Source organism: Choloepus didactylus, chromosome 2 (assembly GCF_015220235.1).
Source record: "Choloepus didactylus isolate mChoDid1 chromosome 2, mChoDid1.pri, whole genome shotgun sequence".
In the NCBI taxonomy this organism is placed as follows: domain Eukaryota; kingdom Metazoa; phylum Chordata; class Mammalia; order Pilosa; family Megalonychidae; genus Choloepus; species Choloepus didactylus.
The window spans coordinates 103715608-103743516 of NC_051308.1; the positions used below are offsets into that span (position 1 = coordinate 103715608).

Consider the following 27909-nt stretch of genomic DNA (forward strand, 5'->3'; position numbering starts at 1 on the left):
TTTAAAAAAAAAACAAAAAAACAAAAAAACAAAAAAACAAAAGACGGCCCTCCTCAGAGATCTAATGGGTTATTGAAATGCTAATAGACAAAGCAACCAGGGCCATTAAGGAAAGGTGCACAGGGCAGAGAGATCAGCTTTGCTTCGGGATTTGCATATGCGCCTCAAGGCCTGAGCTCCGCCCTTCCCCTTTCTGTGTTCACCAGAACTCCAAAAATCCTCTGCTTTTATTTTGGAGTTTTTCGTGTTGTTTTTTTTCTATGCCTGTCTCCTCTCTGCTGGGCTGGCTGCTCTCAGAGTCTCTGGTGTCTGGTCTCAGTCTATCTATGGTTGGAGTTTGAATCAGTAGAATGAGTTTTCAATAAGAGCAGCCACTGCAGTTCTCCCTTCTCCTTCCCGGAGCTGACAGCCCCTCCTCCCCTGGGACTGAGCCTGGCAGGGAGGGGCGCGGGTCCCCTGGCCACAAAAACTTACAGATTTCGCTGATCTCAGCAGTTCCACGTTTTCATGAGTGTTGTATGAAGTATGCCCAAAGACAGATTGCTCTGTGGTGTCCAGTCCACACAGTTCCTGGCTTTTTACCTACTTTCCTGGAGGAGTAACTAAAACTTACAGCTCACCAGTCTGCCATCTTGCCCCGCCTCTGGCATGTTCTTTTAATTCATTCCTGTAGGTGCAGACCTGTTGTGGGTGGGACCTTTTTGTTAGGTTATTTCGATTGAAATGTGACCCAGCCCATTCAGTGTGGGTGTTCTGGTTTGCTAATGCTGCCGGAATGCAAAACACCAGACATGGATTGGCTTTTATAAAAGGGGGTTTATTTGGTTACACAATTACAGTCTTAAGGCCACAAAGTGTCCAAGGTAATGCACCGACAATCGGGTACCTTCACTGGACGATGGACAATGGTGTCCAGAAAACCTCTGTTAGCTGGGAAGGCACATGGCTGGCGTCTGCTTGCTCCCAGGTTGCGTTTCAAAATGGCATTCCCCAAAGTGTCTGCATCAGCTTCCAACGGCCATCTTCAAAATGTCTGTCTCAGCTACTGTGCATTCTCCAAAGTGTCCCTCTTGGCTGTACCAAGCTCACTCCTTCTGCCTGAACTTTTATAGGGCCCCAGTGAACAAATCAAGGCCCACTCTGAATGAGTGGGGCCACACCTCTATGGAAATTATCTAATCAGAGTTATCACCTACAGTTGGGTGGGGCACATCTCCATGGAAACACTCAAAGAATTAGAATCTAATCAACATTAATATGTCTGTCCACAAGATTGCATCAAAGATAATGGTGTTTTGGGGGACATAATACATTCAAACTGGCACATTCCACACCCTGGACCCCAAAGTGACATGATCTTTCCATATACAAAATACATTCAGCACATCACAATATCACAAAAACTCAAATCATTTCAGTAACAATAAGTAAGTACAAGATCCCATCAAAATCAGTCAGATGTGTGATATTGTCCTAAAGCAAAATTCCCCTCTGGCTGTGGACCTGTGAAACTCAGAACAAGTTATCTGCTTCCAATATACAAAGGAGGGACAGTCATAGGATAAACATTCCCTCTGCCATAGGGAGAAATTGAAAGGAAAACAGGGTTTAAGGGACCAAAACAATTCCTAAAACCCTCAGGGGAAACTCCATTAGATTTCAAAATATGAGAGTTATTTATCCTTGGGGCTTGAGAGAGCAGGCGTCCAACCCTTTCCTAAGGCTCATGCAGCAGCCCTTTTTTCTCCAAATCTGGGGTGAGTGCACCAACCTATCCACACATTGGGTAGACCACCTTCTCAGCCCCACCCTCCTCAAACATTGGACCTGGACTCTGCCTCTCTGTGGCAAAGACTCTACCCTCTCTGAACAGTGGGGTGGTAGCCAGGCTCTCCCCTATCCCCTGGGAATGTGCTCCACCCTCTCCCAAGCCTGGGGTGGCAAAACTCTTCCTGAGCATCAAGGTGGAATGCCTGCTTAATCCTTTTACTAGAGTCCTTTATGAGAGGATAAAAGACAGAAAAAGTCCAGAGAACACAGAGAAAAAGCCCCCAGGGGATCTGAGACAGGAAGCCACTGAAGCCAGAAGCTGAAGGCAGTGAAACTGGGAAAGAAGAATCAGCAGACTCCAGCCATATGCCTTCCCATGTGACAGAGGTGTCCCAGATGCTGGCAGCCTTTCTCCAGAGAAGGTATCATCCTGTTGATGACTTAATTTGGACATTTTCACTGCCTTAGCACTGCAGATTTGTAAGCTAATAAATCCCCATTGTAAAAGCCAATCCATTTTTGATATATTGCATAATGGCAGCTTTAGCAAACCAAAACATATAGTTAGGTTTATCTTACTTCTTGCTATTTGTTTTCTGTTTGCTCCAAATGTCCTTTATTCCTTTATTTTACTTTGTCACTACATATATCTTTTTGTATGATTCTTTTAGTGGTTAACCTAGAGATTACAATAGGTATCCTTGATTTATTGGTCTTAATAAATTAGTATGTTTACCACTGTATGAACAATGCAAGAGTCTTTCAATAGTTCCATTTACTCCTTCTGCCATTTATGCTATTATTGTCACAGATTTTACTTCTTATATGTTATAAGCCTTAGGAGACATTATTGTTATTGTTACTTAAAATAGTCAATATTCTTTCATATTTACTCACATATTTACCCTTAAAAGTACTCTTCATTTTTTTCTTATATGTATGTGTTTCTTTGTGGAATCATATTCCTTCAGCCTGAAAAATTCCCTTCAATCTGCTGGCAATATATTGTTCAGCTTTTGTTTGTCTGCATGTATCTTTGTTTTGCCTTCATATAAAAGATATTTCCACTGGGTAATATAATTCTAGGTTGCCAGGTGTTTCTTCTGTTTTTCATGCCATTGTCTCCTGGCTTCTCTGTTGGAAAATCAGGCATAATTCTTATGTTGCCCTTTTGAAAGTAATGCATATTTTTTCTCTATCTACTTTTAAGATTTTATCTTTATCTTTGAGCTTCAGTGATCGAAGTCTGATATGCTGCGGTATGTTTTTCTTTGTGTTTGTCCTGCTTGGGGTTTGCTCCTTGAATCTGTGGAAGGAATCATTCATCATTTTTGAATGTTCTCAGCCATTATCTCTTCAAATATTGCTTCTGCCCGTTCTACTTTTTCCTTCTGGAACCAATTAGACGCCTTTGTTAGATTCTGTTCTATTTTTCCTTTGTATATGTGTTCTTCTGTTCGGATACTTTCCATTAATCTATCTTTGGGTTCACTAATCCTGTCTTCTGTTGTGTTTAATTTGCTATTAAACCTATCCAGAGTTCAGTTCTAAAAGTCTCTCCATAATCCCTAATGCCCTCCTCACAGTGGCATTCCTCACCAGAGAATTTCACCTCCAACACTATTGAGAGGATGAGGTCGTTTGACCTGAGCTGTCATTTTGCAAGAAGGTATTTTGAGATCCGGGATACCATCCACAGAAGTTTCCTGAACTCCTCCTGGCATACTCTCTCATACAGGCCTCTGCAGTGTTTATGACTCCACTATCTCTCCCTGTCCGTTTGCTTTCTCGGATAATGAGATGTAGAATGTCAGGGTTGCATACCCTTCCTCGTTAACTGGTTGTTCCATTTAGCTTCACTCTCATCTTTAGAATAGGGTTAATGCCCCTCTCGTAGCACTGTTGTAAAAATTAATTAAACGCGGTAAACAGTGTGGAAGTGCCTTCTAAATTAAGAGCTGGGCAAAGATAAGGTGTATTTTTATTGTTTCATATATGAGACGGTTCTACTTACCTTGGCCAAGTCTGTCACAAGTTTCTTCCTACCTGCGGTTGCTGCTCAGTTTCTCTCCAGTGCCGGGGCAGGTCGCGCGCGCTAAGTGCCCGTGGGTGACCTGTGCCCTGGGCAGTCCACGCTCCCCGTTCAGCGTTGCTGTGGCATCTACAGGATCCGGAAAACTCGACGACGAGCGGCTGAGGAAGCCTGGAGACCTGCCCCACGGACTCGGGGTTTAAACAGCAACCACCCTAGCTGGAGCCCCAGTTGTGGTGGAAGTTTTCTGAGAGGGCACCAAGAGCTTACCACGTCCCTGTGGCCACGATATCCCCGCAAGCGGCCGCAGCCTGGCAGGGGCGTCAGCTTATTTCGGGGTGAGGCCGGGTTATATAGTGGGTCAATGTATACATATAGCTCGGCCACATGATCAGGAAGGAAAGCCGTGAGGAGCTGCAACCTTTCAAGGAAGGTTTGCGAGAAAGAAGTCGTCAACACAGTTTCCGTAGTGTAGTGGTTATCACGTTCGCCTCACACGCGAAAGGTCCCCGGTTCGAAACCGGGCGGAAACAGTGGTTACCAATACATTTTCTTTCTCTTTTTTTTTTTTTCTTCCGGCTCTGTTCGGGTCGTGTAGATTATCAGCCAAGATGGCAGTGAGATCCTGGGCCCCCAGGTCGGAGGAGAGCCAGTAGGACACAGACGCAGACCCCAAAGGCGGAGCAACTCCCAGCTGCGGGCGCGGGGCGGATGTGGGCGCGCCCTGGCGGCGGCGGCCGTGGGTGGTTCGGTCCCTCGGGAGCACTGGGACTTTTCTGGTCAGTAGGAACCTTTGCTCCTCTTCCGGCCCCTTCGGTTTCTGTGTTGTGTCTTTTCTGACAGCAGGAAGGAGCTCTTCGCAGGTTAGGAACCGGAAACGGCCGTTGGATGAATGAAGCCGTCGGTTCCGACCCAGATCCCCGACGGCCACGTTCTGATTCTGGGCCGAGTCCTGAAAGGCCAGTCCCTTTTTCAGATCCTGCTCAGGCTCCAGCCTGTTACCCGTAGTCCAGGGAAACGAGCGCAACATAGTTGCTGAATCAGAATCCCACCGTCGCTCCGCACACGTCGGACAAAGTCTGGCTCTGACGGGACCTTTCTCTATCGCCCCCACTAAAACTGCCTTTACCGTGTTTCTTTTCTCAATTTAAGCTGCCACCATCAATCTAAGTTGTCAGTCATGAAAACTGATAGTTTTCACTCTCCCTCGAGTCTCAGTCTCTCCCTACAGAGAATCCCAAGGCCCTGGGTTTTCCTTTTTTTTTTTTTTAATTTGCTTCATTGTGTCATTATGAGGGATTAATTGAGTTTATTTTGTATAAAGCACTTAGAACACCACCTACCACAAATATTTGGTAAAGTATTATTTTTAGGCAAGGCAAGAAAAATTAAAAGGTACTCTGGCACTTAGAGCTGTAGGAACTGTATGTGAACCTAATATATCTTCAAGATCAGCTCAGCCATTCTGGTGATGTTTTGATACTGGTTCAACTATAATTCTAAAACCACAAAAATAATATCATCGTCCTAACTGTTTCATCCTGTTTGCATTTTATAAAAGTTGAGTCCATGCAGGCTAACTGCTTTATTTTTTTAAAATTCAGTTTTATTGAGATATATTCACATACCATACAATCATCCATGGTGTACAATCAGCTGTTCACAGTACCATCATATATAGTTGTGCATTCATCATCCCAATCAGTTTTTGAACATTTCCTTACACCAGAAAGAATAAAAATAAGAATAAAAAATAAAAGTAAAAAAGAACACCCAAATCATCCCCCATCCCACCCTATTTTTTGTTTACTTTTTGTCCCCATTTTTCTACTCATCCATCCATATACTGATAAAGGGAGTGTGAGCTACAAGGTTTTCACAATCACACCATCACCCCATGTAAGCTACATAGTTATACAATTGTCTTCAAGAATGAAAGCTATTGGGTTGCAGTTTGATAGTTTCAGGTATTTACTTCTAGTTATTCCAATACACTAAAACTGAAAAAGGGATATCTATATAGTGCATAAGAATGCCCACCAGAGTGACCTCTCGACTCCATCTGAAATCTCTCAGCCACTTAAACGTCATTGTGTTTCATTTTGCTTCCCTCTTTCAGTCAAGAAGATTTTCTCAATCCCACGATGCCAGGTCCAGGTGCATCGCTGGGAGTCATATCCAGAGTTGCCAGGGAGATTTACACCCCTGGGATTCAGGTCCCACGTAGGGGGAAAAGCAGTGAATTCACCTGCCGAGTTGTCTTAGCTAGAGAGAGAGGCTACATCTGAGAAACAAAAAAGTACGCTGGGGGATGCTCTTAGGCACAAGTATAAGTAGGCTCAGCCTCTCCTTTACAGTAACAAGCTTTGTAAAGGCAAGCGCCAAGATTGAGGGCTCAGCATACCAAATTGCCAGTCCTCAATGTTTGTGAGAATATCAGTAATAACCCAGGTAGGGATGTCCAACATTTCCACATTTTTCCTCAGCTCCTCAGGGGGGCCCTACAAATATACTTTTATTCTCTGCCCAAATTACTTTGGGATGTATGGCTATTTCACACTAACCTCTACAAACCTACCAGATCTCACTTCCTATTCAAAGTTGCATGTAATTATGGTGCTTGAATAAACTGACTATACAAGTTAAATTACTTAGTGTGCTTTAGAAGATATATATCCTGCACCAAATAAACATCTCTTCCCTTAGTCTCACACAGAAGTTGAAGTTTTAAAACACAGTCTGTATTGTCCTTCACCCTTTGGCCTGATTTGCTTTAGTCCTAACCAGATCTGTTTCATTCATATCTCTAATTAAAGTCTAGATTCTTTTTCAGCTTTTTTAACAGTTGCTATATACGCTAATACTGACATTCATATCTGCCGAGCTCTAGCTCTGTTTCAGGTGTCACACAGATACCCAAATTCCAGAGACTGACTAGGTTATACATGAAGGGATCAGTATCTCAGAGTTTGGAGACAGCCATTGCAATTCAGGAATAGATGTGACTGCTGTAAGAGCATACAATCTAGGGATGATGTGCAAAGTGAATTGTGGGAGGAAGGAAGAGAAACAAACTAATATAGTATAACTTCACAGGAAAAAATTTATTGAATTACAAGACTACAAACATTTATCATTAATGACATGATAGTTGAAAGTAAAGCAGTCTGTCCAGCAGGCAAAGGAAAGGAAAAGAAAAACTCACCAAACCAGGGAAAGCCCCCACATCTGATACTACTGGCTGGGGAGGTCCCAGTCTTCTGCCGATCAGAGTCCCAGTTGGTACATGGTCCCAGGAGATGGGTGACATCTCCAACTTTTCCTGGGACTTGGGCCAGAATTTATGGCAATTTGTCCAGGAGTAGAAGTGCTTTGCTGCATGTCTCAAGGAAGGGCTAATCCCTTAGGACTGTCACAAAGACTTCCTTATCTTAGTGTCACCAGCATGTCCGCAGTGCAGGAGCCTACCCCTCGGCGGAGACACAGGTGATCTATTAACTATTATCAAAACTAGTGGGTAAACTCTGTTAGGCTTCAGTGACTTCCTTTGTTATACATACTTTGGTTCTCACTCCCTTGTAGACAGATTGGCACCTGCTAATGTGCAGGGCAGCTATCTGCTTATGGTTCATGTTGGTTTGATCCATACATTACACCTTCCTACAATTTCTAACACAAGGGATCATTACAATAAGCATTCCCCTGATAAGCTGTGCTCTAAGATTCAATTCTGAGTTTACACATTGTAGTCAGTCCATATTGGTGAGGCATTATAATGCTTGTCTTTTCATTTCTAGTGTACTTCACTCAAAATGCTGTCTACAGGATCCATTCACCTCGTTGCATGTCTCACAGCTTCATTCCTTCTCACAGTTGCTCAATATTTCATTGTATGCATACACCACAGTTCACCATTCTGTTCCTCAGTCAATGTACACTTAGGCTACCTCTACCCATGGCAAATCGTGAATACTGCCTCCATAAACACCAGTGTGCAAATGTCCATTCATGTCCCTGCTCTCAGATATTCCAAATATATACCCTATAATGAGGTTGCAGGACCTTATGGCACCCACATACTTATTTTCTTGTGGAACCACCATACTGTCCTCCAGATGGGCTACACCATTCTACCTCCCCACCAACAGTAAATAGGTACATCCCTCTCTCCATGTTTTCTCCAGCAGTTTTATCTCTATTTATTTTTTTTTCCTACAATTTTATAGAGCTATATTCACATACCAGATGTTCTAGTTTGCTAATGCTGCCACGATGCAAAACACTAGAAAGGGATTGGCTTTTACAAAAGGGGGTTCATTTGGTTACACATTTACAGTCTTAAGGCCATAAAGTGTCCATCAACAAAGGGTACCTTCACTGGAGAATGGTCAATGGTGTCCGAAAAACCTCTGTTAGCTGGGAAGGCATGTGGCTGGTGTCTGCTCCAAGTTCTGGTTTCAAAATGGCTTTCTCCCAGGACGTTCCTCTCTAGGCTTCAGCTTCTCTCCAAAAACGTCACTCTCAGTTCCTCTTCAAAATGTCACTCACAGCTGCACTTGGGGCATTTGTCCTCTCTTAGCTTCTCCAGAGCAAAAGTCTGCTTTCAAAGGCTGTCTCCAAAATGTCTCTGTAAGCTGAATCTCCCCTCTCAGTTCCAGTGCTTTCTTCAAAGTGTCCCTCTTGGCTGTGTCTTTGAAGAAATTTTTCCTTCAATTTGTTCCTTGTCTGTCTCCTCCAGTCCCAACTGGCAGTGTCTCTGTCTGTAAAGTACTTGCAAAAATTCTGTTGGCTTCGCATGAAGCACACAGAGGTCAAAGCTGTCAGACAGTAGGGCTTTCCACAAATCCTTTCTGCTTAACTCCATCTCCAATCTTGACTTGTACTGAAATGGCAGCTGGGTTTCATGTTTGGTTAAATCCTCATGTTGGGCTGTATCTTCTGGGGATCCACCCCCTGGAAGCCTGGAGTTTTCCAAACCATTAGTTTCTGGTTTCTTTGAATCCAAGAGTTCAGTTCGAAGTTTATCTCTGTCCTGTCACATTTTACTATAAGCTGCAAGGAGAAGCCAGGTACACCCTCCACATGTAGTCTGGAGATCTCCTCAGCTAAGTATTCCAGGTTGTTGCTTTCAAATTCTTCCTTCCATCTGACACCAGGACTCAATTTTGCCAAATTCTCTGCCACTTTAAAATGAGGATCACCTTTCTTCCAGTTTGCAACAATATATTCTTCATTTCTGTTCAAGGCCTCATCAGAAGTATCTTTAGAGTCCATATTTCCACAAACAGTCTCTTCAAAGCAGTTCAGGCCTTTTCTGTCAAGCTCCTCACAATTCTTCCAGAATCTTCTCCTTATCCATTTAAAAAGCCGCTCCAACATGTTTATTTGCAAACTCAGCAGCACCAGCACGCCACTTCTCTGGTACCAAAATCTGTTCTAGTTTGCTAATGCTGCTGGAATGCAAAACACCAGAGATGGATTGGCTTTTATAAAAGGGGGTTGCTGATGTGTTTACCTTGGGCACTTTAAAGTGCCCAAGGTAAACAGATCAGCAATCAGTACCTTCACTGGAGGATGGCCAATGGTGTCTGGAAAACCTCTGTCAGCTGGGAAGGCACGTGGCTGGCATCTGCTCCAAAGTTCTGGGTTCAAAATGACTGTCTCCCAGGACGTTCCTCTCTAGGCTGCAGTTCCTCAAAAATGTCACTCTTAGTTGCACTTGGGGTATTTGTCCTCTCTTAGCTTCTCTGGAGCAAGAGTCTGCTTTCAACAGCCATCTTCAAACTGTCTCTCATCTGCAGCTCCTGTGCTTTCTTCAAAGTGTCCCTTGTGGCTGTGTCAAGTTCACTCCTTTTGTCTGAGCTTATATAGTGCTCCAGTAATCAAGGCCCACACTGAATGGGCAGGGCCACACCTCCATGAAAATTATCTCATCAGAGTTATCACCTACAGTTGGGTGGGTCACATCTCCATGGAAACACCCAAAGGATTCCGATCTAATCAGCACTAAAATGTCTGCCCCACAAGATTGCATCAAAGAATATGGCTTTTTCTGGGGGACATAATACATTCAAACTGACATACCATACAATCATCCACAGGGTACAATCAGTTGTTCACAGTATCGTCTTATAGTTGTGTATTTATCACCACAATCAGCACTTGAACATATTCATTACTACGAAAAACAAATTTAAAACAAAACAAAACAAAAAAAAAACAACCATTTTTGGAGCCACTGAGTGAGAGCCTGATTGGGTGCCCATTTCTATGTGACCCTGCTTCCCAGAGCCCAGCCCTTCTCTAGTACCCTGAACACCCCCAACTCCAAAAGTTAATTAATTCTGCAATTGAGGCTGGTTTGAGCCCCCCCTTCTTGCTGCCAGCACAGATTGTTTCTTTTTCCCTCTGGGAGCCAGCTCCAAGACAATCCACCATGTCTGGTGGGGAGGGGCGCCAGCCCCCTGGCTGGGGAAAGCTGGGGAAACTTACAGGTTTTGCTGTGATCTCAACCATTCCACCCATTCCAGACTAGTGTACTATGCACGACTAGTCACTGAAAACCCCCCAAAGGCTGTTTCATACAGTTCCTGGCTATTTACCAGCTGCCCTAGAGGAGTAACTAAATTCTACAGTTCACCACTCTGCCGTCTTGCCCCACCCCTCAAGGCCCTTGGTTTTAAATCAGGTGGAAATTCTATATATTTACTTTTAATTTAAAAATTATATACACAAGCAAAAAACATGGGCAATTTAAACAGACACTTCACCAAATAAGATATACAGATGGCAATCACATGAAAAGATATTCACCATCATTAATCTTTAGGGAACTGCAGATTAAAACCACAGTGAGATACCACTACACACATATAAGAACAAATAAAATAAAAAAGACTAGCCATACAAGTTGGCAAGGATGTGGAGGAACTGGAACCCTCATACAGTGCTGGTGGGAATGTAAAGTGGTGCATCCACTTTGGAAACAGTTCGGTAGTTTCTTAAAAGTTACCTACTATATGATGCAGCCATTCCTCTCCTAGGCATTTACCCAAGAGCAAATAAAGCCTAAGTCCAGAGAACTGTACATGAATGTTCTTAACAGCTTTATGTGTAATAACCAAAAACTGGAAAACAACCTAAATGCTCATAAACAAGTGAAACATAAATTGTGGCCTATCCATACAATGGAATACTACTTGAAAAAAAACTACTGATACACAAAATGACATGATGAATCTCAAAATAATTAGGCTGAATGAAAGAAGCCGGATTTTTTAAGAGTGCATGCAGTGTGATTCTATGTATAAAACTTTGGAAAATGAAAACTAATCTGTAGTGACAGAAAGTCACTGGTTGTCTGGGGATAGGAGGGGTCTGGGCAGGCCATAAAAGAGATTAGAAAGGGACACAGGAGATTTTGGGTGGCTATAGTCATGCTCACTATCTTAATTATGGCAGGGCTGCATTATGACTTCCACTAGCTTCCTGGGCCCCTTCTTCCATGAACATTTTTTTCTTTCAATATTAAAAATATTTAAATATATTAATATAAATTATTTTTCAGCTGCATTGGTATAAAGATGAATGCATTAAATTATTAAATATTTTCTGTGACTTAAAAGTTTGTTTTTTTTTCTTTTGAATCTAAAAGAAATTCAAACATTTTCATCAGCCCTTAAAAGTATCATGGGCCCTAGGCACACTGACTACTGTGTTGTCCTTGATTGTGGTGATGGTTTCACAAGTGTATAATGTGCCCAAACTTAACAACTTGGATATTTTAAACATGTCCAGTTTATTATATTACAACTATGCCATCATATAGCATTTTTAGTATTTTTAGTATTTCCCAGACAAAAATAAACACAACTTGTGAAGCCTGTTCTGTGAAGTCTTCACAAGACTGATATAGTTTTAAGTTTCTTCTTATTAAAAATTTTGTATGTTATATTAATAATATGAAATAATCTTTCATTGGACCTCAGGTAGTTAATCTCAGTTCATTGCCATCTAGCCACATGGGTGGGTGCAAGGCTCCTCTCGTTTTATTAATTTTTTGCATCAATGTATTATTTTGTTTTATCCAATTTCTCTACTCCCATTCCATCTCACATTTGATATGAATCTTGAATTTGTACATATCCTTGTAAAGTATATAGTTGTTTTGTGTACAATTGTTTAATTTTGATCTTAAATTTTTTCTCTCAGAATTGTGACTTTATGGCCCATCCATGTTGCTGTGTACACATTTAGTCCTTCATTTATAACTGCTGTATATGTGCCCATTTTGCTTTTCTTTCTGCCATGATGGACACCAGGCTGACTCCCACTCCATGCTATGAAAGACAATGCCATCATACATTCCACTTTAAATAAACATTTATTGAGCACCTCTAGCCTCTGGAGATTCAGTAATGGAAAAAAAAGAGATGAAAACAAATCCCTGCCCTGATGGAGTTTACATTCTAGTAGGTGAGGCAGACAACAAGATAAATAGAATATATATATATATATATATATATATATTTAATGTGAGGTGGTGATAAGAGCTAAGGAGACATAAAGAGGGCAACAGAATATGAAATGTCTTGGGGGGGGAATGTGAAATTTTACATAGGGTGGCCAAGGAACACCCCTGAGAAAATGACTCCTGAGGTAAGACCTGAAGGAACTAGGTATGTAGATATCTGGGGGACAAGCCTCCAGGTTGAAGGGACAGCATGTATAAAGCTCTGTGCAAACAAGTTGTTACATTCTAGAAATGGCAAGAAGACCAGTGTAGCTGGATCAGAGTGAGCTAGAGGTAGGAAAGGCCTTGTAGAACATAGTGAGGACTTTGGCTTTCACTTTGAATGAGATGGGAGCCTGGCAAACATATTTCCTGGCAGTGCAGAACAGGGCAGAGGTAGGGAAGGGAATGACTTGAAAGCAAAAATGCAAATAGCTGGTACAACATACGGTTTCTTTGGGATGTCTTGATGGGAGAGTAAAACTACAGCCAAATGACAGCAGGGAAGGGATAACTACAGCTCCCTTGCTGGCCCTGTTTCCTTCTTCATCCTTAGCCCAAAGTAGTTGATTCCTTTCAACCTGACCCTTGTCCCAGAAAAACTACTATAGCACTTCTACTCATCCCACTAGCTCCTTTCTAAATGGACACCAGTAACCACGGGGAGGAAGAGGATGGCAAAATCCTCAGAGCTCTGTGGACCTGGAAAAGAGTCCATCCTTATTTGTCAGATTATTTCAGGCCTTTATGGAGAGTGCAAAAAAATAGTAGGGTGATGGGCCTGTACCACCCAAAGCAGTCGGGATCTTCCAAAGTCTAATTCTTGGTGGGTGCAGGGTCAGAGAGACAGGTCTTACATACGTGAAGAAACATGGGCCCTAGGCAATACAACCTCCATGGAGGCTGTAATGTACATTTTAGTAAGTAGTGGCTCTGAACTTAGCCAGCATTTCCCTGGGGCCCTAGTGGTCTTCTCAGCCTGCACCCTTCTCTGTGCCATGTAGGCCCTAGGCTACTATCACCCCAGCTCTGAGGATAGTGAGATGAGCCTTCTGAAGAGTTTCAGGGTAGAATCAGTAAGGCCTGACAAGAAATAAGAAAATGGCTGGGTCACAAGTACTTTGGGGCTGAAAGAAGTGGTCTGCACAACTGCTTCCTATCTGGGAAGGCCCCAGGATCTCCTACTGATACAAAGAGGTCACTGCACAGGCCAGGAATTCATCTTATGCTTAGGTAATTTAGGCAAGGGCTACACACGCTGTTGGGGAAACAGGCTTTATCTAGCCAAGTCAGGAGCCTCAGTCATCACCATTCTGTCCAACTTCAGGAAGAATACTGGAAAAATTTTCCTCATTATTTAGAAAAAAAAAACAGCCAATGCATGGCAATAGCCAGAAATAAATCTATTTCTATGGGCTCTCTGTCTATATTGGCAAAAAGCTGGAAATATTTGAAAGCCCAACCATACTAAGACAGTTTCATATAATTCTTCATCTTGCAGATCATCCTGCTCTTGGACTGGTTCATGGTCTCCAAGAAATATTAAATGAATAGATCTGGATGCAGAGCAGCATGTGTGGTATAAAGTATCTGTGTATAGAAAAATGGGGGACATATATTTATGCACATATAGACATGTATAGATTACCTGTGAGGGGCATGCAAGAAGTGGTTGCTTCTGGGAAAAGGGTGGGGATGGAAAGAAGACTTACTTTTCCTAGTATACACTTTCTTAATGTTCGAATTTTACTTATGTTCATATTATCTATTTTTTAAGATTAAAAAAAAAGGCAAAAAACACCATTAAGCCTAAATAGAAATGTGGGAAGTGTTTGTGACCTAACTTTAATGAACATGAACTGGACTGAGCAGACGACTTCAAGTATGGTAAATAGATATAAAGTACCATGAGAAAAAACAGTCGAGATTAAGAGAGCTTTTCCAAAGTTTTCATTACAAAGACAAAGAAAATATGTACACTTAACAAAATGATAGAAACGTGCGTTTTCCTAAAATTAATTCGTCACATTGTGATTTCGCCTTCGTATTCCTGGGGGCTTCTAGGCCTCACCCAACCCCCTCCCTCCTTGAAGGCAAGTTCAGGGACCTGACATCTCGTCCGGTGGCGCCCCAATCAGACCGAGGTCCCCAGGGGCACCCAGACCTGGGCTCCTGGCCCAGGCGCGCGAAGGAGCGGAGTCCGGCGAGAGCTTGGCGGAAGACGGCTGCCTCCAGGACACCGATCCGGCACATCGGCCAAATTCGCTGGACTCAGATTCGACGCGGGAGGCCCTGAGGTCTGGAGAAAAATGGGTCCCGGGATTCCCTGTTGTCCTCCGAGACCCTAGCGCCGGGACTCAGCAGCCGCGGCTCCAGGGCCGCCCCGCCCCGCCCTGACTCACTTCTCCTCCCTGACTCACTTTTCCGCCACTCTTCCCGAGGGCGGCAGCGGTCTGGGGAGCTCTCGCGTGTTAGGCCAGAATCAGAGCCGGAAAGCGGAGAAGGGATGATCTCAGTTCCCGACAGTGGAGGCAGGATGGGACGGTACCCGTAACATGCACGTCAGAGGGAAGCAGAGCGGAGCGCGGAGGGTGGCGTGGGGAGGAGGGACAGATCCAAACACGCGATCCCAGGAGCCTCCGTAGCCGTCCCGGGCTCGGCCCCTGGACCGCGAGAAGACCGGCCACTCGGTGCCTCCCCCCACCCGCCCCAGGGGAGTGGCGGTCGCCACCGACCTGAACACTTCCTGAACACCTAGTACATGCCGCGAATTCCAACCTGGTCCCGTTCACTCCACTTCCTCCCTGATCCTCTCATCTCAGAAATTAAGTTGCAGACATTCTTGAGGTTCAATTCTGGTAAGCGATGGAGCTAGAAGCAAACCTAGGTGATTAACGTTGATTATCCACAAGTCCATTTTTAAATTGGAGCACCACTTGAGACCAGTGCTACAAAGAATACACTTGGTCTCAGGGTCTTGGAGGGGGCAGTTGTGAGGTCCAAGCCAACCAAGGGAACCTGAGCCCCAGGCCTGCCATGGATGGAGTGGACTACCTGGCTTCTGATCACAAGGTGAGACTGGAGAAATTATGCAGGAAATTAGGGTTGGGGTGCCAGCCAATACTTCCTGCTACCTTAAACACAGCTGCTCACCCATAAACCCCTTGCAGGACCTCCCAAAATACACCAATGAAACCCTGAGGATGGGGACCAGTGCTAGAAGGAATCTGGGCCTCCTGCACCTGAGGGAATGGTTAAATATCCCTTTAGGGGTTGGTGGGAACTTCACCCAGCAACCTGTCAAACCCAGCCACACTGGGAGTTCTTAGACGGATAGAAGAGGAATGGATTCTGAATAGATTGGATTCCCATCTCCTTGCAAGGGAAGACACATAGACAAAAATAATGTCCTCTGTGCCGGTTTGAATGTATTGTGTCCCCCAGAAAAAGCCATATTCTTTGATGCAATCTTGTGGGACAGACATATTAGTGGGGATTAAGTTGGAACATTTGGATTAGGTTGTTTGCATGGAAATGCGCCCCACCCAACTGTAGTTGATAACTCTGATGAGATAATTTCCATGGAGGTGTGGCCCCACCCATTCAGGGTGGGCCTTGATCACTGGAGCCATATAAATGAGTTGACAAACAGTAGGAACTCAGTGCAGCTGTGAGTGACATTTTGAAGAGCTACAGCCAAGAGGGACACTTTGAAGAAAGCACAGGAGCTGCAGATGAGAGACAGTTTGAAGACAGCCGTTGAAAGCAGACTCTTGCTCCGGAGAAGCTAAGAGAAGACAAACACCCCAAGAGCAACTAAGAGTGACATTTTTGAGGAACTGCAGCCTAGAGAGGAATGTCCTGGGAGAAAGCCATTTTGAACCCAGAACTTTGGAGCAGATGTCAGCCACGTGCCTTCCCAGCTAACAGGTTTTCCAGACACCATTGGCCATCCTTCAGTGAAGGTACCCAATTGTTGGTGACTTACCTTGGACATTTTATGGCCTTAAGACTGTAACTTCGTAACCAAATAAACCCCCTTTATAAAAGCCAATCCACTTCTGGTGTTTTGCATTCCGGCAGCGTTAGCAAACTAGAACATCCTTCATAGAAGGGAATGAGACAAAGAAACCCCACTGGGAAGGCACTTTGCAATTAGAGACAAATGGATGGAGCCATGGACTTGTGCAGTGAATGGCAGAATGATACTCCAAAAGGCCCAACAGAAACAGCTGCACCTTAGTCAGAACAAGGTACCAGGGATAAGACCAGCACAACACATCTGAGAGCAGTAGATTCTCAGAGGCCTGCTATAGAGATCTGAAGTTGCCTCCTTTTTCTGCTGCCTCTAGGCCATGGCAGCTCCACCTTCACCAAGTTGCCATCTTGAGTCTAAGGGAGTATTCCAGTTATCAGCTGTTGTATAACAAACCACCCCAAATTTAGTGGAATGCAACCACCACCAATTTATTATGCTCATGAATTCTGTGGGGCAAGAATTTGGAAAAGGACAGCTTTTCTCTGCTCAAAACTCTGAGACTTTTAGCTGGGGAAGACTTGGAGGCCATAGGCAACTTGATGGCTAGGAACCATCAAAGATCATCTGGAATTGCTCATCACATGTGTGGAGATTATTATACTGACTGTTGAGTAGGACCTCAGTTGGGGCCTATCAGCAAGAATACCTACATGTGGTCTCTCCATGAGGTCTCTTTGCTTCCTCACAGTAGGGTGGCTGGATTCCAAGAGACAGCAGCCTAAGAGAACCAAGTGGAAGCTGTATCACCTTTTATGACCTAGTACCACTTTCACCTTAGTCATGGGCTCACCCATATTCAGGGGAGGGAACACAGATTCCACCTCTCAATGAGAGGAATGTCAGCATCTCATTTAAGAAGAACATGTAGTCACCCACTAGACTGGCTATTTTTAAAAAAACAAAAACAGAAAATAACAAGAATAACAAGTGTTGGAGAGAATGTGGAGAACTAGGAACCCTTGTGCATTGTTGGTGGGAATGTGAAATGGTACAGCTGCTATGGAAAACAGTTTGGTGGTGTCTCAGGAAGTTAAACACAGAATTACCATATAACCTGGCAAAATGACCTTCCAGGTATATACCACCCTCCCCCCACCCAAAAAAAAAACAAAACTGAAAATAGGGATTTGAACAGATATTTGCACTAATGTTCATAGCAGCATTATTTGCAATGGCCAAAAGGTGGAAGGAACCCAAGTGCCCATCAGCAGATGAATGGATAAACAATACGTGGCATACACATACAATGGGGTATTATTTGGCCATAAAAAGGAATGAGGGCGGGGCAAGATGGCAGACTGGTGAGCTGTATGTTTTAGTTACTCCTCCAGGAAAGTAGGTAAAAAGCCAGGAACTGCGTGGACTGGACACCACAGAGCAATCTGTCTTTGGGCATACTTCATACAACACTCATGAAAACGTGGAACTGCTGAGATCAGCGAAATCTGTAAGTTTTTGCGGCCAGGGGACCCACGCCCCTCCCTGCCAGGCTCAGTCCCAGGGGAGGAGGGGCTGTCAGCTCCAGGAAGGAGAAGGGAGAATTGCAGTGGCTGCTCTTATCGGAAACTCATTCTACTGATTCAAACTCCAACCATAGATAGACTGAGACCAGACACCAGAGACTCTGAGAGCAGCCAGCCCAGCAGAGAGGAGACAGGCATAGAAAAAAAACAACACGAAAAACTCCAAAATAAAAGCAGAGGATTTTTGGAGTTCTGGTGAACACAGAAAGGGGAAGGGCGGAGATCAGGCCTTGAGGCGCATATGCAAATCCCGAAGCAAGGCTGATCTCTCTGCCCTGTGCACCTTTCCTTAATGGCCCTGGTTGCTTTGTCTATTAGCATTTCAATAACCCATTAGATCTCTGAGGAGGGCCGTTTTTTTTTTGTTTTTTTTTTTTAAATCCTTTTTGCTTTTTCTAAAACAATTACTCTAAGAAGCTCAATACAGAAAGCTTCAAAGAATTGAAATTTGGGCACGTCAAGTCAAGAGCAGAACTAAGAGAGCTCTGAGACAAAAGGCAATAATCCAGTGGCTGAGAAAATTCACTAAACAACACAACTTCCCAAGAAAAGGGGGGTGTCCGCTCACAGCCACCATCCTGGTGGACAGGAAACACTCCTGCCCATCGCCAGCCCCATAGCCCAGAGCTGCCCCAGACAACCCAGTGTGACGGAAGTGCTTCAAATAACAGGCACACACCACAAAACTGGGCGTGGACATTAGCCTTCCCTGCAACCTCAGCTGAATGTCCCAGAGCTGGGAAGGGGGAGCAGTGTGAATTAACAGAGCCCCATTCAGCCATCATTTGAGCAGACTGGGAGCCTCCCAACACAGCCCAGCAGCCCAGAACTGCCCTGGGGGGACGGCACTCACATGTGACATAGCACAGTCATCCCTCAACAGAGGACCCGGGGTGCACAGCCTGGAAGAGGGGCCCACTTGCAAGTCTCAGGAGCCATACGCCAATACCAAAGACTTGTGGGTCAGTGGCAGAGACAAACTGTGGCAGGACTGAACTGAAGGATTAGACTATTGCAGTAGCTTTAAAACTCTAGGATCATCAGGGAGATTTGATTGTTAGGGCCACCCCCCCTCCCCGACTGCCCAGAAACACGCCCCACATCCACGGCAGGCAACACCAACTACACACGCAAGCTTGGTACACCAATTGGGCCCCACAAGACTCACTCCCCCACTCACCAAAAAGGCTAAGCAGGGGAGATCTGGCTTGTGGAGAACAGGTGGCTCGTGGACGCCACCTGCTGGTTAGTTAGAGAAAGTGTACTCCACGAAGCTGTAGATCTGATAAATTATAGAGATAAGGACTTCAACTGGTCTACAAACCCTAAAAGAACCCTATCAAGTTCAGCAAATGCCACGAGGCCAAAAACAACAGAAAATTATAAAGCATATGAAAAAACCAGACGATATGGATAACCCAAGCCCAAGCACCCAAATCAAAAGACCAGAAGAGACACACCTAGAGCAGCTACTCAAAGAACTAAAGATGAACAATGAGACCATAGTACGGGATATGAAGGAAATCAAGAAGACCCTAGAAGAGCATAAACAAGACATTGCAAGACTAAATAAAAAAATGGATGATCTTATGGAAATTAAAGAAACTGTTGACCAAATTAAAAAGATTCTGGACACTCATAGTACAAGACTAGAGGAAGTTGAACAACGAATCAGTGACCTGGAAGATGACAGAATGGAAAATGAAAGCATAAAAGAAAGAATGGGGAAAAAAATTGAAAAACTCGAAATGGACCTCAGGGATATGATAGATAATATGAAACGTCCGAATATAAGACTCATTGGTGTCCCAGAAGGGGAAGAAAAGGGTAAAGGTCTAGGAAGAGTATTCAAAGAAATTGTTGGGGAAAACTTCCCAAATCTTCTAAACAACATAAATACACAAATCATAAATGCTCAGCGAACTCCAAATAGAATAAATCCAAAAAAACCCACTCCGAGACATATACTGATCACACTGTCAAACATAGAAGAGAAGGAGCAAGTTCTGAAAGCAGCAAGAGAAAAGCAATTCACCACATACAAAGGAAACAGCATAAGACTAAGTAGTGACTACTCAGCAGCCACCATGGAGGCGAGAAGGCAGTGGCACGATATATTTAAAATTCTGAGTGAGAGGAATTTCCAGCCAAGAATACTTTATCCAGCAAAGCTCTCCTTCAAATTTGAGGGAGAGCTTAAATTTTTCACAGACAAAGAAATGCTGAGAGAATTTGCTAACAAGAGACCTGCCCTGCTGGAGATACTAAAGGGAGCCCTACAGACAGAGAAACAAAGACAGGACAGAGAGACTTGGAGAAAGGTTCAGTACTAAAGAGATTCGGTATGGGTACAATAAAGGATATTAATAGAGAGAGGGAAAAATATGGCAAACATAATCCAAAGGATAAGATGGCCGATTCAAGAAATGCCTTCACGGTTTTAACGTTGAATGTAAATGGATTAAACTCCCCAATTAAAAGATATAGATTCGCAGAATGGATCAAAAAAAATGAACCATCAATATGTTGCATACAAGAGACTCATCTTAGACACAGGGACACAAAGAAACTGAAAGTGAAAGGATGGAAAAAAATATTTCATGCAAGCTACAGCCAAAAGAAAGCAGGTGTAGCAATATTAATCTCAGATAAAATAGACTTCAAATGCAGGGATGTTTTGAGAGACAAAGAAGGCCACTACATACTAATAAAAGGGGCAATTCAGCAAGAAGAAATAACAATCGTAAATGTCTATGCACCCAATCAAGGTGCCACAAAATACATGAGAGAAACACTGGCAAAACTAAAGGAAGCAATTGATGTTTCCACAATAATTGTGGGAGACTTCAACACATCACTCTCTCCTATAGATAGATCAACCAGACAGAAGACCAATAAGGAAATTGAAAACCTAAACAATCTGATAAATGAATTAGATTTAACAGACATCTACAGGACATTACATCCCAAATCACCAGGATACACATACTTTTCTAGTGCTCACGGAACTTTCTCCAGAATAGATCATATGCTGGGACATAAAACAAGCCTCAATAAATTTAAAAAGATTGAAATTATTCAAAGCACATTCTCTGACCACAATGGAATACAATTAGAAGTCAATAACCATCAGAGACTTAGAAAATTCACAAATACCTGGAGGTTAAACAACACACTCCTAAACAATCAGTGGGTTAAAGAAGAAATAGAAAGAGAAATTGCTAAATATATAGAGACGAATGAAAATGAGAACACAACAGTACCAAAACCTATGGGATGCAGCAAAAGCAGTGCTAAGGGGGAAATTTATAGCACTAAACGCATATATTAAAAAGGAAGAAAGAGCCAAAATCAAAGAACTAATGGATCAACTGAAGAAGCTAGAAAATGAACAGCAAACCAATCCTAAACCAAGTAGAAGAAAAGAAATAACAAGGATTAAAGCAGAAATAAATGACATAGAGAACAAAAAAACAATAGAAGGATAAATATCACCAAAAGTTGGTTCTTTGAGAAGATCAACAAGATTGACAAGCCCCTAGCTAGACTGACAAAATCAGAAAGAGAGAAGACCCATATAAACAAAATAATGAATGAAAAAGGTGACATAACTGCAGATCCTGAAGAAATTAAAAAAATTATAAGAGGATATTATGAACAACTGTATGGCAACAAACTGGATAATGTAGAAGAAATGGACAATTTCCTGGAAACATATGAACAACCTAGACTGACCAGAGAAGAAATAGAAGACCTCAACCAACCCATCACAAGCAAAGAGATCCAATCAGTCATCAAAAATCTTCCCACAAATAAATGCCCAGGGCCAGATGGCTTCACAGGGGAATTCTACCAAACTTTCCAGAAAGAACTGATACCAATCTTACTCAAACTCTTTCAAAACATTGAAGAAAATGGAACACTACCTAACTCATTTTATGAAGCTAACATCAATCTAATACCAAAACCAGGCAAAGATGCTACAAAAAAGGAAAACTACCGGCCAATCTCCCTAATGAATATAGATGCAAAAATCCTCAACAAAATACTTGCAAATCGAATCCAAAGACACATTAAAAAAATCATACACCATGACCAAGTGGGGTTCATTCCAGGCATGCAAGGATGGTTCAACATAAGAAAAACAATCAATGTATTACAACACATTAAAAACTCGAAAGGGAAAAATCAATTGATCATCTCAATAGATGCTGAAAAAGCATTTGACAAAATCCAACATCCCTTTTTGATAAAAACACTTCAAAAGGTAGGAATTGAAGGAAACTTCCTCAACATAATAAAGAGCATATATGAAAAACCCACAGCCAGCATAGTACTCAATGGTGAGAGACTGAAAGCCTTCCCTCTAAGATCAGGAACAAGACAAGGATGCCCGCTGTCACCACTGTTATTCAACATTGTGCTGGAAGTGCTAGCCAGGGCAATCCGGCAAGACAAAGAAATAAAAGGCATCCAAATTGGAAAAGAAGAAGTAAAACTGTCATTGTTTGCAGATGATATGATCTTATATCTAGAAAACCCTGAGAAATCAACGATACACCTACTAGAGCTAATAAACAAATTTAGCAAAGTAGCGGGATACAAGATTAATGCACATAAGTCAGTAATGTTTCTATATGCTAGAAATGAACAAACTGAAGAGACACTCAAGAAAAAGATACCATTTTCAATAGCAACTAAAAAAATCAAGTACCTAGGAATAAACTTAACCAAAGATGTAAAAGACCTATACAAAGAAAACTACATAACTCTACTAAAAGAAATAGAAGGGGACCTTAAAAGATGGAAAAATATTCCATGTTCATGGATAGGAAGGCTAAATGTCATTAAGATGTCAATTCTACCCAAACTCATCTACAGATTCAATGCAATCCCAATCAAAATTCCAACAACCTACTTTGCAGACTTGGAAAAGCTAGTTATCAAATTTATTTGGAAAGGGAAGATGCCTCGAATTGCTAAAGACACTCTAAAAAAGAAAAACGAAGTGGGAGGACTTACACTCCCTGACTTTGAAGCCTATTATAAAGCCACAGTTGCCAAAACAGCATGGTACTGGCACAAAGATAGACATATAGATCAATGGAATCGAATTGAGAATTCAGAGATAGACCCTCAGATCTATGGCCGACTGATCTTTGATAAGGCCCCCAAAGTCACCGAACTGAGCCATAATGGTCTTTTCAACAAATGGGGCTGGGAGAGTTGGATATCCATATCCAAAAGAATGAAAGAGGACCCCTACCTCACCCCCTACACAAAAATTAACTCAAAATGGACCAAAGATCTCAATATAAAAGAAAGTACCATAAAACTCCTAGAAGATAATGTAGGAAAACATCTTCAAGACCTTGTATTAGGCGGCCACTTCCTAGACTTTACACCCAAAGCACAAGCAACAAAAGAGAAAATAGATAAATGGGAACTCCTCAAGCTTAGAAGTTTCTGCACCTCAAAGGAATTTCTCAAAAAGGTAAAGAGGCAGCCAACTCAATGGGAAAAAATTTTGGAAACCATGTATCTGACAAAAGACTGATATCTTGCATATACAAAGAAATCCTACAACTCAATGACAATAGTACAGACAGCCCAATTATAAAATGGGCAAAAGATATGAAAAGACAGTTCTCTGAAGAGGAAATACAAATGGCCAAGAAACACATGAAAAAATGTTCAGCTTCACTAGCTATTAGAGAGATGCAAATTAAGACCACAATGAGATACCATCTAACACCGGTTAGAATGGCTGCCATTAAACAAACAGGAAACTACAAATGCTGGAGGGGATGTGGAGAAATTGGAACTCTTATTCATTGTTGGTGGGACTGTATAATGGTTCAGCCACTCTGGAAGTCAGTCTGGCAGTTCCTTAGAAAACTAGATATAGAGCTACCATTCGATCCAGCGATTGCACTTCTCGGTATATACCCGGAAGATCGGAAAGCAGTGACACGAACAGATATCTGCACGCCAATGTTCATAGCAGCATTATTCACAATTGCCAAGAGATGGAAACAACCCAAATGTCCTTCAACAGATGAGTGGATAAATAAAATGTGGTATATACACACGATGGAATACTACGCAGCAGTAAGAAGGAACGATCTGGTGAAACATATGACAACATGGATGAACCTTGAAGACATAATGCTGAGCGAAATAAGCCAGGCACAAAAAGAGAAATATTATATGCTACCACTAATGTGAACTTTGAAAAATGTAAAACAAATGGTTTATAATGTAGAATGTAGGGGAACTAGCAGTAGAGAGCAATTAAGGAAGGGGGAACAATAATCCAAGAAGAACAGATAAGCTATTTAACGTTCTGGGGATGCCCAGAAATGACTATGGTCTGTTAATTTCTGATGGATGTAGTAGGAACAAGTTCACTGAAATGTTGCTTTATTATGTAACTTTCTTGGGGTAAAGTAGGAACATGTTGGAAGTTAAGCAGTTATCTTAGGTTAATTGTCTTTTTCTTACTCCCTTGCTATGGTCTCTTTGAAATGTTCTTTTATTGTATGTTTGTTTTCTTTTTAATTTTTTTTTTCATACAGTTGATTTGAAAAAAGAAGGGAAAGTTAAAAAAAAAAAAAAAAAGAAAAAAGACAAACAAGGAAAAAAAAAAAAAAAAGATGTAGTGCCCCCTTGAGGAGCCTGTGGAGAATGCAGGGGTATTCGCCTACCCCACTTCCATGGTTGCTAACATGACCACAGACATAGGGGACTGGTGGTTTGATGGGTTGAGCCCTCTACCATAAGTTTTACCCTTGGGAAGACGGTTGCTGCAAAGGAGAGGCTAGGCCTCCCTGTATTTGTGCCTAAGAGTCTCCTCCTGAATGCCTCTTTGTTGCTCAGATGTGGCCCTCTCTCTCTGGCTAAGCCAACTTGAAAGGTGAAATCACTGCCCTCCCCCCTACGTGGGATCAGACACCCAGGGAAGTGAATCTCGCTGGCAACGTGGAATATGACTCCCGGGGAGGAATGTAGACCCGGCATCGTGGGATGGAGAACATCTTCTTGACCAAAAGGGGGATGTGAAAGGAAATGAAATAAGCTTCAGTGGCAGAGAGATTCCAAAACGAGCCGAGAGATCACTCTGGTGGGCACTCTTACGCACACTTTAGACAACCTTTTTTAGGTTCTAAAGAATTGGGGTAGCTGGTGGTGGATACCTGAAACTATTAAACTACAACCCAGAACCCATGAATCTCGAAGACAGTTGTATAAAAATGTAGCTTATGAGGGGTGACAGTGGGATTGGGAATGCCATAAGGACCAAACTCCACTTTGTCTAGTTTATGGATGGATGTGTAGAAAAGTAGGGGAAGCAAACAAACAGACAAAGGTACCTAGTGTTCTTTTTTACTTCAATTGCTCTTTTTCACTCTAATTATTATTCTTGTTATTTTTGTGTGTGTGCTAATGAAGGTGTCAGGGATTGATTTAGGTGATGAATGTACAACTATGTAACAGTACTGTAAACAATCGAAAGTACAATTTGTTTTGTATGACTGCGTGGTATGTGAATATATCTCAATAAAATGATGATTAAAAAAAAAAAAAAAAAAAAGTGGACACGTACGCTAATCTTCACTCGTTGCCATTTATAACTGTGAATAACTGGAAATGACACAGCTGTCCTCAGCAGGAGAATTGATACATATATTCTCAGCTATTGTAAAAACAAATTCTATATTGTGGGGCAAATGAATGACTCACAGCATGTGTATAGGAGGGCGAATCTTGGAAGCATAAATTCGAGTGATAAAGGAAGTTGCAGAGGTTGGTGTTCGGTATAATTCTGTTAGTCTAAAGTAAAAAATGTAACAATTTCCCACCCCAATACACCATTGTATGACATGGGTTCAAACTCTGGCTGCATGAAACAGAGTCCAAAGTCAGAGAGACTGGAACAAGAAGGTTTCTCTCTGTAGCAGGGGAGGAGGTGGTCTGGGGCTGGAGAGGCGGCTCTGCTCGGGTATCATCCAGGCATCCAGGCTCCTTCCAGCTGCCTTGTCCATTTGGTCAGTGATTGCTTCCTTCCCACCCAATTCTGTGTTCCAAGCAGCAGGATGAAGGAGGGTGAGGAAGGTGCCAGCCTTTTAAGGAATGACCCAGAAGTTGTTTGTTATTTCTGCTCATGTCTCTGGTCAGAACTTAGTCACATGGCCACTCCTAGCTGCAGGGGAGGCTGGGAAGTGTTTTCTTTATTCTAGGCAGCCCAAGGCTCCGTGAAAACCCTATTGTTTTGGAAGATGAATATTAAGAGATAAATAGCAATTTCCCCCATAATTGTTTAGGGATATATCCAGATGTGGCAAACCTTTGAAGAAAAATGATGAATTGATAAAAATCTGGATAGTGCTTACACAACAGAAGAGCAGACAGAGGGGTGGAATTGGGGTGGGACATCCAGGAAATATCTGTTTTTAAAGCTGAATGGCTCCAAAAGGAGCCGAGAGGTCACTCTGGTGGGCACTCTTATGCACAATTTAGACAACCCTCTTTAGGTTCTAAAGAATTGGGGTAGCTGGTGAATACCTGAAACTATCAAACTACAACCCAGAACCCATGAATCTCGAAGACAATTGTATAAAAATGTAGCTTATGAGGGGTGACAATGGGATTGGGAAAACCATAAGGACCACACTCCACTTTGTCTAGTTTATGGATGGATGAGTAGAAAAATAGGGGAAGGAAACAAACAAACAAACATACAAAGGTACCCAGTGTTCTTTTTTACTTCAATTGCTCTTTTTCACTTTAATTATTATTCTTATTATTTTTGTGTGTGTGCTAATGAAGGTGTCAGGGATTGATTTAGGTGATGAATGTACAACTATGTAATGGTACTGTGAACAATCAAATGTACGATTTGTTTTGTATGACTGCGTGGTATGTGAATATATCTAAATAAAATGAAGATAAAAAAAAGCTGAATGGCAAGTTTGTGGGCATTTATTGTTATGTGTTAAAACACAAATTTGTTACATATCCTATCTTGCATGCATACTACTTCATAAAAATTACATCATCAATAAAAAGCAAGTTACAGAATTATGCATGATTTCTTTTGTATAAAAATAAATGAATTCAGGCATCGATTATTTTGGCTTTGTAGCTAATTACTCTTTATTCTCGGCAAGTTGTCCTCTTCCTCTCATGCCTGGGGTGGGACAGAGCCTTCCCTACTGGCTGGCACTGCCTGGTGCCTATGGAATCAGCCTCTGCCTGAAGACAAAAGATGTTTCATGCACCTGCAAACACAGCTGTACCGGTTTGAATGTATTATGTCCCCCAAAATGCCATTATCTTTGATGTAATTTTGTGTGGGTAGATGTATTAGTGTGGATTAGACTGTAATCCTTTGAGTGTTTCCATGGAGATGCAACCCACCCATCTGTGGGTGATAACTCTGACTGGATAGTTTCCGTAGAAGAGTGGCCCTGCCCATTCAGCATGGGCCTTGATTAGTTTACTAGAGCACTATATAAGCTCAGACAGAAGAAGCAAGCTTGCTACAGTCAAGAAGGACACTTTGAAGAATGCACAGGAACTGAGAGAGGAACATCCTGGGAGAAAGCCATTCTGAAACCAGAACTCCAGAGCAGATGCCAGCCACGTGGCTTCCCAGCTAACAGAGGTTTTCCAGACACCATTGATCATCCTCCAGTGAAGGTACCCAATTGTCGATGCATTGCCTTGGACACTTTATGGCCTTAAGACTGTAACTATGTAACCAAATAACCCCCTTTTTATAAAAGCCAATCCATTTCTGGTATTTGGCATCCCGGCAGCATTATCAAACTGGAACAACAGCCTTGCTGCCACCTAGATCCTGATGAGGGTGGGGGTGGGAGGTGGGGGTGGGGGTGGGAGGTGGTGGTGGTGGTGGTGGTGGTTTGATTCTTATAGCCCTGTTTCACTTTGCTTTACTTGCTTCTTCCTGAGAGGTCCTTCTCAACCTCCTAATCTCCAACCCTTCATTCCACCATGCAGAGGGAGCATG

General features: G+C 42.6%; 1 non-coding gene across 1 annotated transcript; it reads left to right on the forward strand.

Moving 5' to 3' along the window:
- Positions 1 to 4262: 4262 nt before the first annotated feature.
- Positions 4263 to 4335, forward strand: TRNAV-CAC. Its single transcript has one exon. It is a non-coding gene; the product is annotated as a tRNA-Val (tRNA).
- Positions 4336 to 27909: the final 23574 nt, after the last annotated feature.